Genomic DNA, 16,192 nt, shown 5'->3' with positions numbered 1-16,192 from the left:
CGGTGACATTAGTAGCTTGGCAGCCTGCTATACAGCTGCCACAGACTGTGGACGATGTCACATGTTAATCCGAATCATAATGAATGGTTGAATAATAGTGATTCTAAAAACTCCCATCATAATGCACTTCCAAAGTGTATACTGTTTATGATGCCAGTTGATAATACAGTGAGATTAATTTAGCACACTTCACTGGGCTAAATACGTGCAAGCGACTGTGTTATTGAGCAATTTAGTTCGTTTTTCTTTCATTATGCACTGCAAATGAAATTGTTCACTGTGCGTAGCAGTGAAGCAGTTCTGATGGCAAACATTGATCCTTGATTCCATGTCCCTTTATGAATTTGTAATACATTTTAAAGAATAATGTGACTGAGATTAGAGTGGAGAAGAGAAGAAAACCAGAAAGATGGGCAGACAAAAGAAAATGGGAGGGCGTGAGTCAGAGTGCAAAAAGAATAGGGCTATTAAAGAGAGGGATGAAATGGCATTGTTCCTCTTTGCCTTCTGGGACTTTTCGTGTCTATGTGAAGCTTTGCCAGTTCGCTGAGCCCAACCGTGTGCTGCAGGGCGCGAGTGCAGCCTGGATGTTTATTCGTGTCTATGGGGGGAGGAAATCAAAAAAGAGAAAGAGATTGATTGCGTACACTAAAATGTCAGACTTTTAGGGGATACATTTTTTCCAGTGTTAGAGGACACCCTTAATTACTATTGCATAGCAGTTCAAGAAGCAGCCAAGCCATGCTTAACTAGACTGCACCAAGCTTGGACCTGCTATAAGCCTTTGGCTAATTGGGCCAAAGGAAAGGAAAATCCCAACCCCAGCTGTGACGGGCACTGGGTGGATATGGGAAGAGAGAGCAGACAGAGGGAGATTAGTTCTTCCTTGCATTCATTTACATGAGCACTTGCTGGATCAATACCATTTTGGATTGCACCTTTTTTGACAGCCTCTCCGCTGTGGATGAACAAGCAAGCCTCTTTATTGGCTCAGCTGTTGCTGCATTTAACACAGTTGAGTTAAAAGTGATGATCAACATCCAGGCCATCTGGCCAACTAAATGGGAGGAGTGTGTGGAGAGGCTCGCACTGGTTATTGCAGCACGTATTTCTGCCAGTCTGACAATTTAAAGAAAGGGGTTGGATCTCCCAAGCCCACCTCCCAGCTGCCTTTAGCAGCAGGGGGCTGCCCAGCCTTGCCAAAAGAACCGCAGGGTATTGGATGCATGACTGCCCCGCAGAAGTTGAAAGACTACATAATAACTTGTACTTTGTTGCCGTATATTAACTTGAGTATTCATTTACTGGCGATGTTTTACTTTTACTCCTTAGTCCTTAAGAGTGACTGGTCTAAACATTGAATGTTGGCATTTGAACTGCAAATAAAGTATCGTAATTGCTTTCTGGGGACAGTTTGGTGACCTAGCTGCTTCTCTCTCCAGCTGTTTACAGGGCATTATGTCTTTTTGGGAAGTGATGAGGAGAGCCATAAACCTGGGGACTGCCATGGTAATAGCAAGATAACATTCACAATTTTCAAGTTTCTGTGGCGCCATTGGGTGTAGAGTTGACTTATGGACAGAGAGCCACCTTGTAGACAAAAGTGACTGCAACTATTGATGAAGGGCTGTAGCTTTGCTACTCGAACCCACTCAGTGAACCAATCAGGCATAGGGGTGTTACTACAGGTTTCACCCACAGATGCAAGACATTATAAGCTTGTGACTGAGAATTTCGGGGGCCTTTTAGCGAATCTGAAAACGGCTGTTCTGACACAAAGGCATTTTTAATGCTGTACATCTAATTTCACCCAGAATTTCTGTGTCTCCAAGTATTCTTTGTTCCTATTTCACAGAAATATTTCAAAGCCAGATTATGAGATTTCAAAGACTCAAAAATTCACCTCAGATATGGCCATTAATAATCCCCAGAGAAACCCGAACAATTGTCTAACGAGATACAAAAATCTCACTTTATGTATTTGATTAGTGGGTGGAAAAAGGGCAATTTGTTACTTAATTTTTAGTTCTGTACATTTATAAATATATACTTTTGTACTTTTAGTTATGTAGGGAAGTCGTTTCAGTACTTTTACTTTTACCAGAGTTGATTTTTGCACAACTATCAGCACTTTTACTTAAGTACTGATCAGGAGTATTTTTGACATCTCTGCAGTCCTGCAGTAGCACACAATTTTGGCATCTTGCCGGCTCGGTTTCATTCTCTATTTCATCTTTTCTTTGGCCCTGATTAGTGATCTTTGAGTCTTTGTATTCATATATTATGCAGCTGAGCTATATGCAGGCTGTATGATTATTATTATTGTTATTGAATGAGGTGTGGGTATCTTCAGCAGAATTTGTTACATCATGAAGAGGGTTTCTAAAACTTTACCAAAATCTTCTATTAAAATAAAGAGATAAAATGTGACATAGGCATGAAAGGTTATTGCACTTGATTTCATGATGTAGACAATATGCACGTCTGAAAAAAACCGTTTCGCCCTCAAGGTTCATTTTCAAGATGGAGACACTCATGCAACAAACGCCAAAACATTAAGCATTCATTGCAGTCCCGCAGAATTTGGCTGGCTGAGTGACAGCACGACTACTGCATGCAGTTTCTCCATTATTCAACAGCATTAGCAGGAAAGCAGGGAGAGCGCAGATGAGAAGCAAGAGAAAAAGACAGACGGGAGGAGAAGAATAGGCTGTTTGTGCTCACCCATGATGTCGAATGCCAGAAAGTGTTTTCAAAAATAATGGGAGTCTGTCGATGATGGCTGAAGATGCAATTTGCTCTGCAAAGAAAAACAAACGCGAGCAGCGATTACAACAGAGTATGCGAGGATGAAGACACAACAGAGAGAACACAATAAGTCGCAAAGAATAGCATTGTCAGTCAGAAATGACAGAACATATCAATATTTGGTGCGGGAAAACTTTTTTTTTTAGGAATTAGAAGCAGCACAGGGTTGACTTATGTCAGACCCTAACTCAGGATATATATACATGTACATTTTTTAATCTAAAGCTATCATAAAAAATATATATATTGTCTCTTTCTACCCCTTACATCCTGGCTGAAATGATGGAGAAGCTCAGGTGATATACTGAGCCTTTTGATTAAAAGGTCATTTTAATGACACGCCTTTGCATTTCGACCCCAGGGCAAACATTGACCGTGCTGTTACAACCATAACCTCGGGGCTGTTATACTTCTTTCTTCCATGTATTGAAGACTTAATGGCCGAGTAGTTAATGAATTAGGTCTGACTGTGTGAGATATGGCCAATCCATACATACATAGGGAAAATTGGGGCAAATTTGAGCATTTTGGCTTGATTGCAATCAAAGTCGGCAAAGGCCCAATTTATGAATCTCTCCAAAAGATTGTTTTATTCAGTGAGGTACATTAAGAATATTCATTAATCATGAATGTCAAACCTGCTCTATATTGACAAGTGATAGCAAATACTTAGAAATGCCACAAATTCAAATTCTAGGGTTAGGGTTTTTTAATGGATTTTTATAAATGTTAGAGACACCACACCTGAAGAGGACAAAAACAAATGTGTGCTTAGGACGAGATTCGGGAGGCACCACAAATCAGGAAAAGGGTTAGGGTTAGGGTTATCACTACCATGTCATAGAACTTCTTTCCATTTGAGCTGTCACCAGGGAGCGTCATGTGCCCCCTTATTATTGTAACCATTGTTTAAGAAGGGCAGGAGTGACGTGTTGAGGAGACGAGGGAAAAAGAGAGAGAAAAAAAGGCTACAGGAGTGCAAGGGACGAGTGGTTGTGGAGGGCAACGAAAGGACAAAGAAAGTGAACGGTGGACATTTATCAAGAGTTGATCGACGTGTTCGACAAGAACTGTTGAAAGTTCAACTGGGAGAGTGTGTTGTTTGAGTGGACTACTCAAATCACGCCGTAACGTGGTGGAGTTATCCGCTTCAACAGGGGCTAAGTGCATGCATAGGACTTGGCTTGGGAGCTAGCAACCAGCTAACGCTAGCTAGCCAAGCCTGTGTATTGGACTTCAAGGAAGAAAAAGGGACGAGGACCGTGAGGACGCCGGACAGAGGGAAAAACGACCTTCACCTTTCTTCACTCCTGCCTTGGGAAGCACCACAGTGACAATGGGGTCTGAATTTTGTTTGGTTGCCGGCTATTTTCATATTTGTTTGGGCCCTGAGCATGTGTGCATTGTGTACCTGTTAAATTGACTTTGTTTATTTGACTGTTGTGTATACATGTTTGATTTTTCCTTCCTTTATTTTGTTATTAAATGTTCACACTTTTTGTTACATAACCAGGTTTATTATTTGACAATATGCAAGACAGTTAAAATAGTGGTGAGTTTATTTGGTAGCTTGATTATTTAAATTAGGATAATATTAACTCGTAAAGGGAAATATTATTTCAGAGACTTTTTGATAGAGAATTAAATGCACAAGTAAAGTGTAAAATTGTAATAGACATTTAGAGTAATTAACGAGTTAATTTATTAGTTTCGTACTTTGGAGTAAGTAAAGAACTCCGGTGGCTACCTCATCAAAGTATTTTACAGTAGAGAGGCGCTGCATGTAGATCATAAATGTCATAAAAGTTGTGGACACGTTTGTTCGTGGATATGACACCTACAAAAGCAATGAACATCTAAGGAAATGTGACAAGCCACAATGAAAACTTTTTTTTCTTGTAAAATGTTTTTTCTCCAGACTGTATAAATCCCCTCTTTGCCATTAGTTTTGTTTCCATCATTATTCATTATTTTCCACTATACTATGATTAAAAAAAACAAAAAAAAGTCCAAATCATTCCTGGTGAACATAAGCCTGAAATAGGCTTTTGTGTCTCTGAAAGGCCAGACTGCTATTGTGAATAATTGAGAACATCGTACACAATACCTTTGTATGCCTTCATATTAGCCCTCTTCGATAAACAATCCTCGCAGTCTGAGTGGGTTCGATTGGATTGCAACAATAAGCTCCACTCTACAGCGCTGCAATTATGCAAATGTCATTCGTGTTTCAATCAAACTGTGTTCATAAAGCTCGCTCATAATGACTTTGATTAATCATTGAGTATTTACAAACTTAGGGAAATGATTGAGTGCAAAGCGGAATGGTACGGAGGCCAGGAAGTCCTTGCGTTGTGGGTCAGTGTTTTGCTAGCAAAATATAAGAATGTACCTAATTGATTCTCCTAAACGAGACATTTTAAAACTTTCTGCATGTGAGATGATTATTACACATTTTCAGCCAAAATTGACTGAAAATAGGCAAGGCATGAAGTTGATTGAAAAAGTCTCTGAAGCTACTGAAACAGGGATGTGTGGCAGGCCAGGAGCTCATGTCTTTCGAAATGGTTTGGACTTCAGAGTATCCATCCATCCATCCATCCATCCATCCATCCATCCATCCATCTTCTACCCTTTATCTGGGTCAGGTCGCAGGGGCAGTAGCTTTAGCAGGGATGCCCAGACTTCCCTTACCCCAGCCACTTCGTCCTGCTCTTCCGGGGGGATCCCGAGTTTTTCCCAAGCCAGCGTGTCCTGGGTCATCCCCAAAGTCTCTTTCCAGTGGGATGAGTTTGGAGGGACACCTGTCCAGGCCACCTTATCTGCCTCCTCTCAATGTGGTGGAGCAGCGACTCTACTCTGAGCCCCTCACGGATGACCAAGCTACTCACCCTATAACTGAGGGATAGCCTGGACACCCTCCAAAGGAAACTCATTTTAGCCTTTTGTATCTGGGATCTTGTTCTTTCAGTCATGATCCACAGCTCATGAGCATAGGTGAGGGTCTGAATGTGGGTCAACCGGTAAATTAAGAGCTTAGCCTTTGGACTTAGCTCCTTTTTTGCTGCATCGGACCGATACAAAGTCTGCCTTCCCGCAGACGCTGCATCGATCCGCCTGTCGATCTGCCGCTCCATTGTTTCCTCACCTGGGAACAAGACCCAAAGATACTTGAACTCCTCCACTTGGGGCAGGATCTCATGAATGACCTGGAGTATCAGAGTATGTAATATATTTGAAATTGATTTAATAATAACCACTAAGTCAATGCCAAATAAAAACAATTTGATTCAAAAATAATAAAAGTTCAATCCAAAATATGTATTGAAGAATGGATCCTTTTCATGTATGTTAGTCTTTAAGCATTTGTTTTTAATTAACACTCAGAAAGGGCACCATGCATATGCAAAGCCCCACGCTGTGTGTACAAAGAAGTGAACACAACCAGCTGTTGTTGTAATTCCTCAGAGGAAATCGGAATCACCTGGATGTCCATTAAAGTGTGATGATGAGGAAATTCTGATCCAGCCGTCCCCTTTGTGGATGATGCTAATATGCCCTCCCACTGGGACTGATAAAAAATGCATTCATATTCATCTGTGGGCTGTGTTATGATGGAATATACTGGTATTGGTTTGGAAGTGTATTATTGTTTATGGTTTATTGTATAACTGATCAAATAGAGAAGAAAGGCAAATAATAATTACCCTGACATACTGTTTATTTTCTATGCACTCGTACAGTGAAAGCTACTTCTCAAACTCTTACTATATTGTTATAATAGTATTGTAGTGCTATATATTTTTGTTTCCCCACTATAATGTTAAAGATTATCAAAGAAATGTTAATATCAAACAAATATAACCCAAGCTTAAAATGTTAAACGGTGATTTCATTTATTAAGGAAAAATAACTCGTTACGTGGCCCTGTGTGGAAAAAGTAATTGCCCCCTTGTTAAATCATGAATTAACTGTGGCTAATCACAATTTTTGCTTGATTTTAACAAATCACACCTAAGCCTGATTACCTCCAGACCGGTTCAATCAAGAAAACTCTTAAAAAGAATCACTCCAAACAAAATCAAGCCAGACATGAGCAAAAAAAAAAAAAAAAAAAAAAAAAAAAGCTATAGCAAACACACGATCCAAAGAAATTCCCATATGGCTGGGAAATAAAGTAATTGACATGCATCAGTCTGGAAAGGGTGACAAAAGCCATTTCTAAAGCTTAGATTTCCAGCTAACCACAGAGAGAGTCATTATCCTTACATAGAGAAAACATGAAAATGCGGGAAACCTTCCAAGGAGTGGCCAGCCTGCAAAGATTACCCCAAAATAACAGAAATGACTCATCCAGGAGGGCACAAAGAAACTCAGGACAACCTCTAAAGAACTGCACGTCTCCTTTGCCTCAATTAAGGTCAGTGCTCATGACACAGCAATAAGGAAGAGACTGGGCAAAAATTGCCTCCATGGAAGTGTTCCAAGGCAAAAACCACTGCTGACCAAAAAGAACAAAGTCTCATACTACTTTTGAAAAGAAAAACGGATTTACAAGAATTTTGAGAGAACATTGTAGTTATGGACTGACAAGATAAAAAGTGAGCTTTTTGGAAGTTGCGTGTCTCTTTCATCGAGCATAAATGTAGCACAGCATTTTAGAAAAATAATATGGTAGTGAGAGTGTGATGGTTTTCGGGGGCTTTGCTTCTTCGGGACCTGTACAATTTGCTGTGATTGATAGAACGATGAATTATGCTCTTTAACAGAAAATCCTGAAGGTGAATGTTCAGCTCTCAGTTTGTGACCTCAAGCTTGACCTCATTTAGGTTTTGCAGCAGGATAACAATTCAAAATAATTTAACTCAACAATTCAACAACAATCCAAAGAAAGTCGAGTTCTGAATGGCTTAAAAAAAACTAAAGCCTCCGTTTTCTGCAATTCTGCAAGGAAGAGTGGGTCAATATATTACCACAGAGAAATGAGAGACACATTACCAGTGATTTCAGTTATTGCTGCTGAGGAAGGCCCAACAAGTTATTAGGTTTTGGGGGCCATGACTTTTTCCACATATAGCCAAGGTAACTGACTGGGTTTTTACCTTAATAAATGAAATCCCCATTTAAAGCCAGCATTTTAAATTCACTTGGATTATATTTGTTTGATATTCTTAAACAATAAAATGGCGAAACCGCAAAAATATAAGAATTTGACAAGAGGTCAGTACATTTTCAACCACTGTAGTATGGCTAGAAATATCCTTATGATAACTGTCTAAATCACATGATGAACTACCATACTTACAGTATTTTTTTCACGTTATATTCACAGCATGTATGACATTAATGTGTGCATGATAAATACTTGACCAATATTTCAGAGAAAAGGAAAAGTGATGTTTTATGTTTTATACTACTCATTTGGGGATTTTAATAAAAACATATCCCAAAAAATTATGTCCTATATTATCTCAGACGTGGGGAAAAAAACCAGCCATGATGACTTTGAAACTATTTCACTGTTTTGAGACTCGCCCATGAACCTTCAAAGACCCACAAGTGCACGGTTCTGTAATATCGTGCAAGTGAAGCAAATAAACAGACACTTCTCAGGACTGTCCAAAGTCCTCCTTGACCACTGTCCCCATTGTTCCATAAAAATACAAATATTCTATTCGTGACTCAGACTCTTACTGTTTTGAAATCCCCCCATGACGCTTTAAAGACTAACAGACTCATAAGTCTGTAGGAACCTGTGTAAATGCAGTGGGAACTTCTTCCAGGACTCTTTCAAGCACCTCTTAATCACTGTTATCACTATCCCATAGAGAAATAGACACATTTATTGCATGCATGGTTTTCATAATTTTACACCATTAATTCCATTTTCCTTCATTTAACACACACACACACACACACACACCACACACACACACACACACTGGCTAATCCAAAATCCATTTGATTCGAAGCAGGTGAAATTTGATCCAGAATAGCCTCCATGCAGAAAAACTTTGGAGCACCTATACACAAGAAGGACATTTAACTTTTTCATTTTGAAAAGTGCAGCTATTTGGTGTGTAGCTTTTGCTAACTTCTCTTTTGCTAAATTTGCCATACAGTAATTATGTTGGATTATAATTAAATGTGATTACAATTTTTACTATTAATTATAATTAATGATATTGCACTTAGCCCTATGATTGAGTGACACTAACTCCAGTATTGCCCAAACTGAAGTGGAAAAGGATCACCCCCTGCAGTAAAAGCAGCGGAAAGTAGAGATTACAAGAAGATGTTTACTTATGTTATTATAGTTCTTCCATCATTGTTATTTTTCAGGGAGGAATGCTGCAATTCTTTTGCCTGATAGGTCAGGCTGGGTCTCTATTTTCAACTACAAAATCTCTGTCCAATTGAACCTAAAGTTTATAATTAATTCTTCTATTCAGGGACAATTTTCCTGCAGTGTCTATGTTTGTCATAACACCCGAGAAAAGGCAATCGGATTTTATGACAAGCCATGTTTTTTTCAATGGTGCATCATAATATTTCCATGAGTTCTTAAGAAAGTTATCTGAGCAAACTCCTTTGAGGTTCTAATTTTATATGAACATGTCATGTCAGAAAACTTAAATAAATGGCACGATGGGAAGAAACCTAAAGAGTGACTCGAGATTCTTCTCTGGTTATCTAATCATTGGTTTCCACCCAAATTTTGTGTGTCGTCACTCAATCCAATGGAGTCTATTAAGGCCCGACATCACCTGAAAACATCCATCCATTAATTTTCTGAGCCACTTATCCTCTCTAGAGTCCCGGGCATGCTGGAGCCTATCCCAGCAATCTTCGGGCAAGAGGCGGGGTACACCCTGGACAGGACAGGACAGGACACACAGGAAAAGCATGCAAACTCTACACATGTTGGGTGAAGATCCGGGTTGAAGTCTGGCTTTGCCAGTGTGAAGTTTGCATTTTCTTAATGTGCCTCCTTGTGTTTTCTCCAGGCACTCCAGTTTCCTCCTACATTCCAAAAACACGCATGGTATATGTTGGTGTGAATTGTTGTTTGTCTCTGTATGTTCTACAATTGGCTGGCTACCAGTTCAGGGTGTAGTGGGCCTCTTCCCCATAGTCAGCAGGTAAAGGCTCTGGTGAGGATAAGGAGGAAAATGGATCGTTGTTTATTCTGAAAAGCCAGGTTTTGTTCATTCTTACAGTTCTTCACTGAACTTGCCATGATGACCAATGGTGGGCATTCACTGCTCTTAAGAGTCACTCAAAAATAAGCACAATGATGCATTGACTTTCTTTGGTACATAAATCAAACACAACAAGCTATGGTGATTTTGGTTTAAATTAAGTCTCAGATGGAGCATTTTTATTCACTGTGAGAGCACATGTAATGAGAATAAGAGTAGGAGTAGCCCTGGACAACTGTGCTATTTATCTCCCCATTAGTCATATCAGGATCTATGTGGATAGAACTAGCCAGCCTCAATAAAAGTCAGCACTTCAAAACCACATTTTTATAACTTGACATTTGCCACACCCGTATTTGATAAGAACGCCACAGGCAAAATTTGTGGACCCCTCAGGGACACATCTCAAAGTTCTCTGTGTTCTGTGTCACCACAATTTCCAAATTCCCCAGAGCAGTTACCTGACGACAACCCTTTTATTAACCCAACAGCCGAGACGTATCACATTCCTCTATCAGAAACATGCCCGAGGACAGTGTTGGCTTGGGTTTGACCTAAGTCTGTAGAGGAAATAGAATGTACCCCTGTATGCACAAACCGTTGAGCTCCCATAACCACGTACTGTTAGAAATTGTCTTTTTTTTTCTTTTTTGTAATTCCAGATTCAGTGAGGTCCAAGTTGCAAATGGAAAGCCTGACCAGCAAGGTCAATGCTGATGAGTGTATTGAGGAGCCAGACAAAAGGAAAGGTAATCTTGACATCATCCGTGTACTGCATCTGAGAAAGACTGAATGACAGCAGCAGAGGTAATGAAAAGAAACGACCATGGGTATTTTTGTGTAATTACCTACACCGATGGAAAAAAGAAAAATCTAATGAATTACTAGTTGTATCAGTTTATTGCTTGCTACCTTCATTTAAACAGGAATGGTTCCATTGAAAATTAGAATCACTTTTGCAAGAGCTTGGTGAATCAGACAGTTGCAGATAACGCCCCTGCTCCAGACTTCTGGAATAGCTGAGTAAATTTTTAATTATCCGGGTCATGGTAATCTGCAAAGATTCAATCTAGGCAACCGGGCCGTTCGTCATTGAGGATGTTTCACCTTAAATCCAAAAGGCTTCTTCAGTTTTAAATTTTTGGTCTGGAGTCCCTCTATTTATGCGTTGATATGTGTGTTCCCAGGGGTGGGGGGTTATCAACAATTGGATGTTGTTGTTAATCTTGCCTAGTTTAGCCTTCCTGTTCTACTTGCTAATGAGCAGTTTTTACCTTCTGGTGTAGCGTCTGTACTTTTTTTTCCCATAAAGTCTAATGTGAACCCTAGCTTGGGACGCTTCAGAACTGCCCTCTGAATGTTGTTGCTGATGTCACTAACATTTGTAATCGGGTATTTCTTAACAAGTCTTACAAAGTTTCTTTCATCAATCAGTGTTGTTGCCTTGGTTTCTGCCACTTCGGTTCCCATGTTGGTAAGACATGTGGTTACAATTGTAAATGCAGTCTTCCATTTGAAACGCAGCTTCTACATGATTGCTGACTATAAAAAGGACATACTTGGGCAAAAAATCATAGCTGTCAGTCACATTCTGATCCTTTTCGCACATGACATACTATCCATTTAAGTTGCGTCTCAAATCCAGACATAAATATCTGGAATATGTATACAATTATAGAAGCGCTTTTCACCCTCTTGATAGTTGAAAGGTTATGGGTTTATGGTTTAATTCTGGCCTCCAAGTGTCATTCTAATTTTCAACAAAGCTATTCTTTAATAAGCACACATGCACAGCTTGGGGCACTCTAATTAAAGTATCTAGCGGTGCCCTCCAGACCATCAAATTACCTAGCAGCTCTCATAAACCCCCCGACACCATGACAGCTCTTGTTAGTAGAATTAATAGAACACACATAAACAGAATATGGGGGGGCCTTGATTGACTGTATATTGCTGTAATGCCACTGTGTATAACCTGCTTATTGCTATGCTAACATTGTGCTGCGAAAAGCTCAGAGGCAGAACATTAATTACACCCAAGAGACCAATGGCCTCTTTCCAGTTGTTAGCGTGGTCTGCCATGTTGTGTGGCTTGAACAACAACAGAGTGCCACAAAAATGTAGTGGGCAAAAATCCGTATTGGAAATGTCGTGGTAGTATATATTGTTAAAGATGAGGTAAAGACGAGAAATGTCACAAATTAACTAAAGCACCATTCTGGCCCTGCGTCCCAGTTTATTATCATTCTGTGGATGATCTACTGTATCAGCCATTTCTCACCTCCACCAAGGACGTTCTGTGTTCATCGACTTGAATTTGAAAGTCTCTTTATTTGTTTGTCTGCAAAATCAGGCATTTGTTTTCATATCAAATTTCTTTTTCATGCTTCCAAAGATTGTATTACTTTTTGCTACTGTTTGTCCTCATTTGGATCATGGGTCAGCTGGCTTTGAGCAAGAGGCCCAGTCCAGTCAATCACCGAAAGGAGGGTATTTTCTCATCATCCTGAGCTCTGGCCCTTCCCCCTTTTTTTGTGTGTGCTATATCTGAAGACAGTCTTGGACTCCACTACCTCACCAGATCCTCAATACTCATCAGTGAGCTCAGACCATGCAAATTCCACACAAGAAGGGCTGAGATTAAAATCCTGAACCTCAGAACTGTGAGGCAGATGGATCAACAAAGTGGAGGCAATCTTATTTCCTCTTTCCACATTTATGAATGAAAAAGTTTTAAAAAATTAAATAAAGGCCTTCACTCTAAAGATTAACTCTTAACAGAGTTATCAAGTTGTTTGAAAATCCAAGCATTTCGGAGTTCAATGGATTTGGGTTGGCCAGAGTCTCAGAACGGTGATTTCAATCTCTGAGAATTTCACTTGATATTCCACTGTGGGTTCACAGACTGTAGTAAGTTTTTCTGAGTAGTACAACAATTTTCAGGAGGGTTTAGCCAATCTGACGCCGCACTTGATATTTTATTTAGTGCACCTCTTCATTTGTGGTTTACGTTCATTTAAAAGTGAATTTCAATAGCATTGCTTTTAACATTGTCTTTATTTTATGTATGTAAACAACACCGGATTTAAAACATACATACTTGAACTACTTAACATACTTAAAATAATGTAATTACTATAATTTGAAATATAATGATGAAAAATGCATTAGACACATGACAACGATGCATGTATAATAAACTTGCTTTTTTTTTTCTTGTATGTATGTCAGTAATATCATAAAGCCCCATGGCAATATCACGTAAGTAGGTTTATTTTGCACAAATTAAATCTATCACTGTGTTAAAAAGGTGCAGGGGGTAACTCCCTCTGATGGTACATTTTTGAAGATCTTGTTTATGGGACTTTATGTAATCATCAGATTTTAAAATTGCAGGCATTGATTTTTATGCCTATTTCCCCAAATATGTTCATGTTTGTGAGTGGCTAAATGAGAGACATTAATTTTGTACACTTTGTATTTTGCCCTTATGCAGTATACTGTATCATGTATATGCAACAATGACAACAGCAACGGGGTTGCAAACATCCAATAATTGCAAGTGTTGACGTAGCAACCTAGAAGGAAGTCAGGAGGCTTTCCCCAGTGAGTGGAACACAATTTGGCAATATGTATTTGTCATTGTTCACAAACAAAGCCCGAACTTCACTTGTTTTAAGGAGGAGGAGGTGACACAGATACAAAAAAAAAGGTGAATGGGTATATAGCATACCAAATTCACAGCAGGATGTCATAGTTGAAACTGGTTCGTGAGCTTTGTAGTTCAAGGAATTGAGCTCCAAGGTGTGTTTCAGGCTGAGCACGAAGCTTTGAAAGGAAGTTTGAAAGTTGAAAAGACACAGCGCGTTATGTCAAAATGCGCAGCCCCTCAGCGCATAAACAATGAATGGGAAAGTCGAGGGCAGTAGCCAAGTGCAATGTGAAAAGGCCTACCCTTCCTAGTGGGTGGGCTGCTCCTGATTAATAGATTTTTAGACCTTGCATCTAATTTAAATAGACATTGTGAGAGCCGTAACCTTGCTGTCAATCATCCACCTAAAGAAGCAGAGGGACTAGCATCAAATTTCAGGACTAAACCAGCTCCCCAGTGCTGAGTATATCAGTAAAAATCTGAAATACACAGTACTGCATATGAACTCACACATTTCTTGTAACATTCTTAAAACAGCTTGCTCAGACTGACAATAAATAATCTCTTTGAAACTCAAATGTACATCCATGTTCCTCCATAAAAGTTCATTTAAAAAACATGGCTTTACTTGCATTTATCATCTTCAACACCACCTGGAGCGATCAGTTGCTCCTGTGAGTTTCAGCGTTTTCCTCTCCAACCTCCCGAGCACACTACTTTTTCCAAATCAGACCGTTTAATTAGGAAAACCTCATTTGTATCGAATCATTTACATAGTTCAACCAGCCCTTGCCAGGATATACTAATTGATTATTATTGCCTGAGGAGCTGTGTGTGTGTGTGTGTGTGTGTGTACGTGTGTGTGTGTGCGTGCACGCATGTGCACATGCATGTGGGTGTGTCAGTGTGGCTTTCTGGCAGGAGTATCCAACTAGTTTTTAGCATGGGCAACACTGGTGGTACGTTTTCCTTCAGAGGGCCGTTATAGCCATGAAACCATATATTGTGAATATTTAATCGCGTGATTATATCATTACAGTATATACAGAAAATAAAAAAATGATGGATCCTAGTTTTGAAATCAGAAGTCTGGAATAATAGTTTGTTCAACTAATTCAAGTTACTGTGAAAAGGGTTGTGGTACTATGCATTCTCTACACCGCATATCCTATTCCAGGTCACAGAACGCTGGAGCCTAGCCAACCTTACTTTGGACATAAGGCAGACTACACCCTAAACAGGTCGCCAGTCAGTCACAGGGAACATATCGAGACTGACATTCATTCCGACTCACATTCACACCGTCACAGAGTGAGAACTGAACCCACGCTGCCTACACCGAAGTCAGGTGAATGTACATCTAAAGCATTAGGGACCATTTGCATATCTCATTATCATTTATTACATTCCACAATGTAACTTTTTTGTACAAGAGGTCAGGGTAAATTATTTGCTTTGACCAGCCACATAAAATGATGAAAGGCAGGATGTGACCCCCCGTCTGTGAGTTTGAAATTCCTGCTATTTTGTTTTATTACCTCCACTAAGTCTTGATACTCTTTTCATCCGAGAAGTGTTACTTGTGGATAGAAATACTTTTTGTTGTTTTGCTAGAATTTGATTTGTGATATGTGATAACAGAAAAGACAGAAAAGGAAAATCATAACTATATTGAAAGATCTCCATATTGTTTTCTAATGTGTATGAATCCAATACTTCTAATGTGTTTGGTTTTCAACAATGTAAACACTTTTTTGTTGTTGGATTTGCACTGTAACATCTTTGTCGAAGCTTAAAATAAACACTAATCTAAAGTAGATAATGGTAGGGGAAAAAATTACCCAATAAGAATTTTAAATATAATCCTATAGAGATCATTGCCACAGAAGAGTATCCCCCAGGATGAAGGGCAAAGTTTACAAAACAGTGGTGAGGCCGGCCATGATGTACGGATTAGAGACCGTGGCACTGAAGAAACAACAGCAAGCAGAACTGGAGGTGGCAGAAATGAAGATGCTGAGGTTCACGCTCGGAGTGACCAGGTTGGATAGGATTAGAAATGAGCTCATTAGAGGGACAGCCAAAGTTGGATGTTTTGGAGACAAGATTCGAGAGAGCAGACTTCGATGGTTTGGACATGTTCAGAGGCGAGAGAGTGAGTATATTGGTAGAAGGATGCTGAGGATGCAGCTCCCAGGCAAAAGAGCGCGAGGAAGACCGAAGAGAAGGTTTATGGATGTGGTGAGGGAAGACATGAGGGCAGTTGGGGTTAGAGAGGAAGATGCAGGAGATAGGCTAAGATGGCAAAAGATGACACGCTGTGGCGACCCCTAACGGGACAAGCCGAAAGGAAAAGAAGAAGAAGAGAGTGGCTCTCTAACATAGATTGAAGAAAATAGTGCGAATTTCATTATTTTTTAAATGCCTTGGTTTCAGCATACAAGTGTCAAGAAAAGGCCCCTTTGACCGCTGCTTCTGTTTAAGCCAGTTTTTTTTACCCACTTTGTGCATATTTTGCCAAGAGTGCCTC

Source organism: Syngnathoides biaculeatus, chromosome 10 (assembly GCF_019802595.1).
Source record: "Syngnathoides biaculeatus isolate LvHL_M chromosome 10, ASM1980259v1, whole genome shotgun sequence".
NCBI lineage: Eukaryota > Metazoa > Chordata > Actinopteri > Syngnathiformes > Syngnathidae > Syngnathoides > Syngnathoides biaculeatus.
This window is presented reverse-complemented; position numbering follows the sequence as displayed.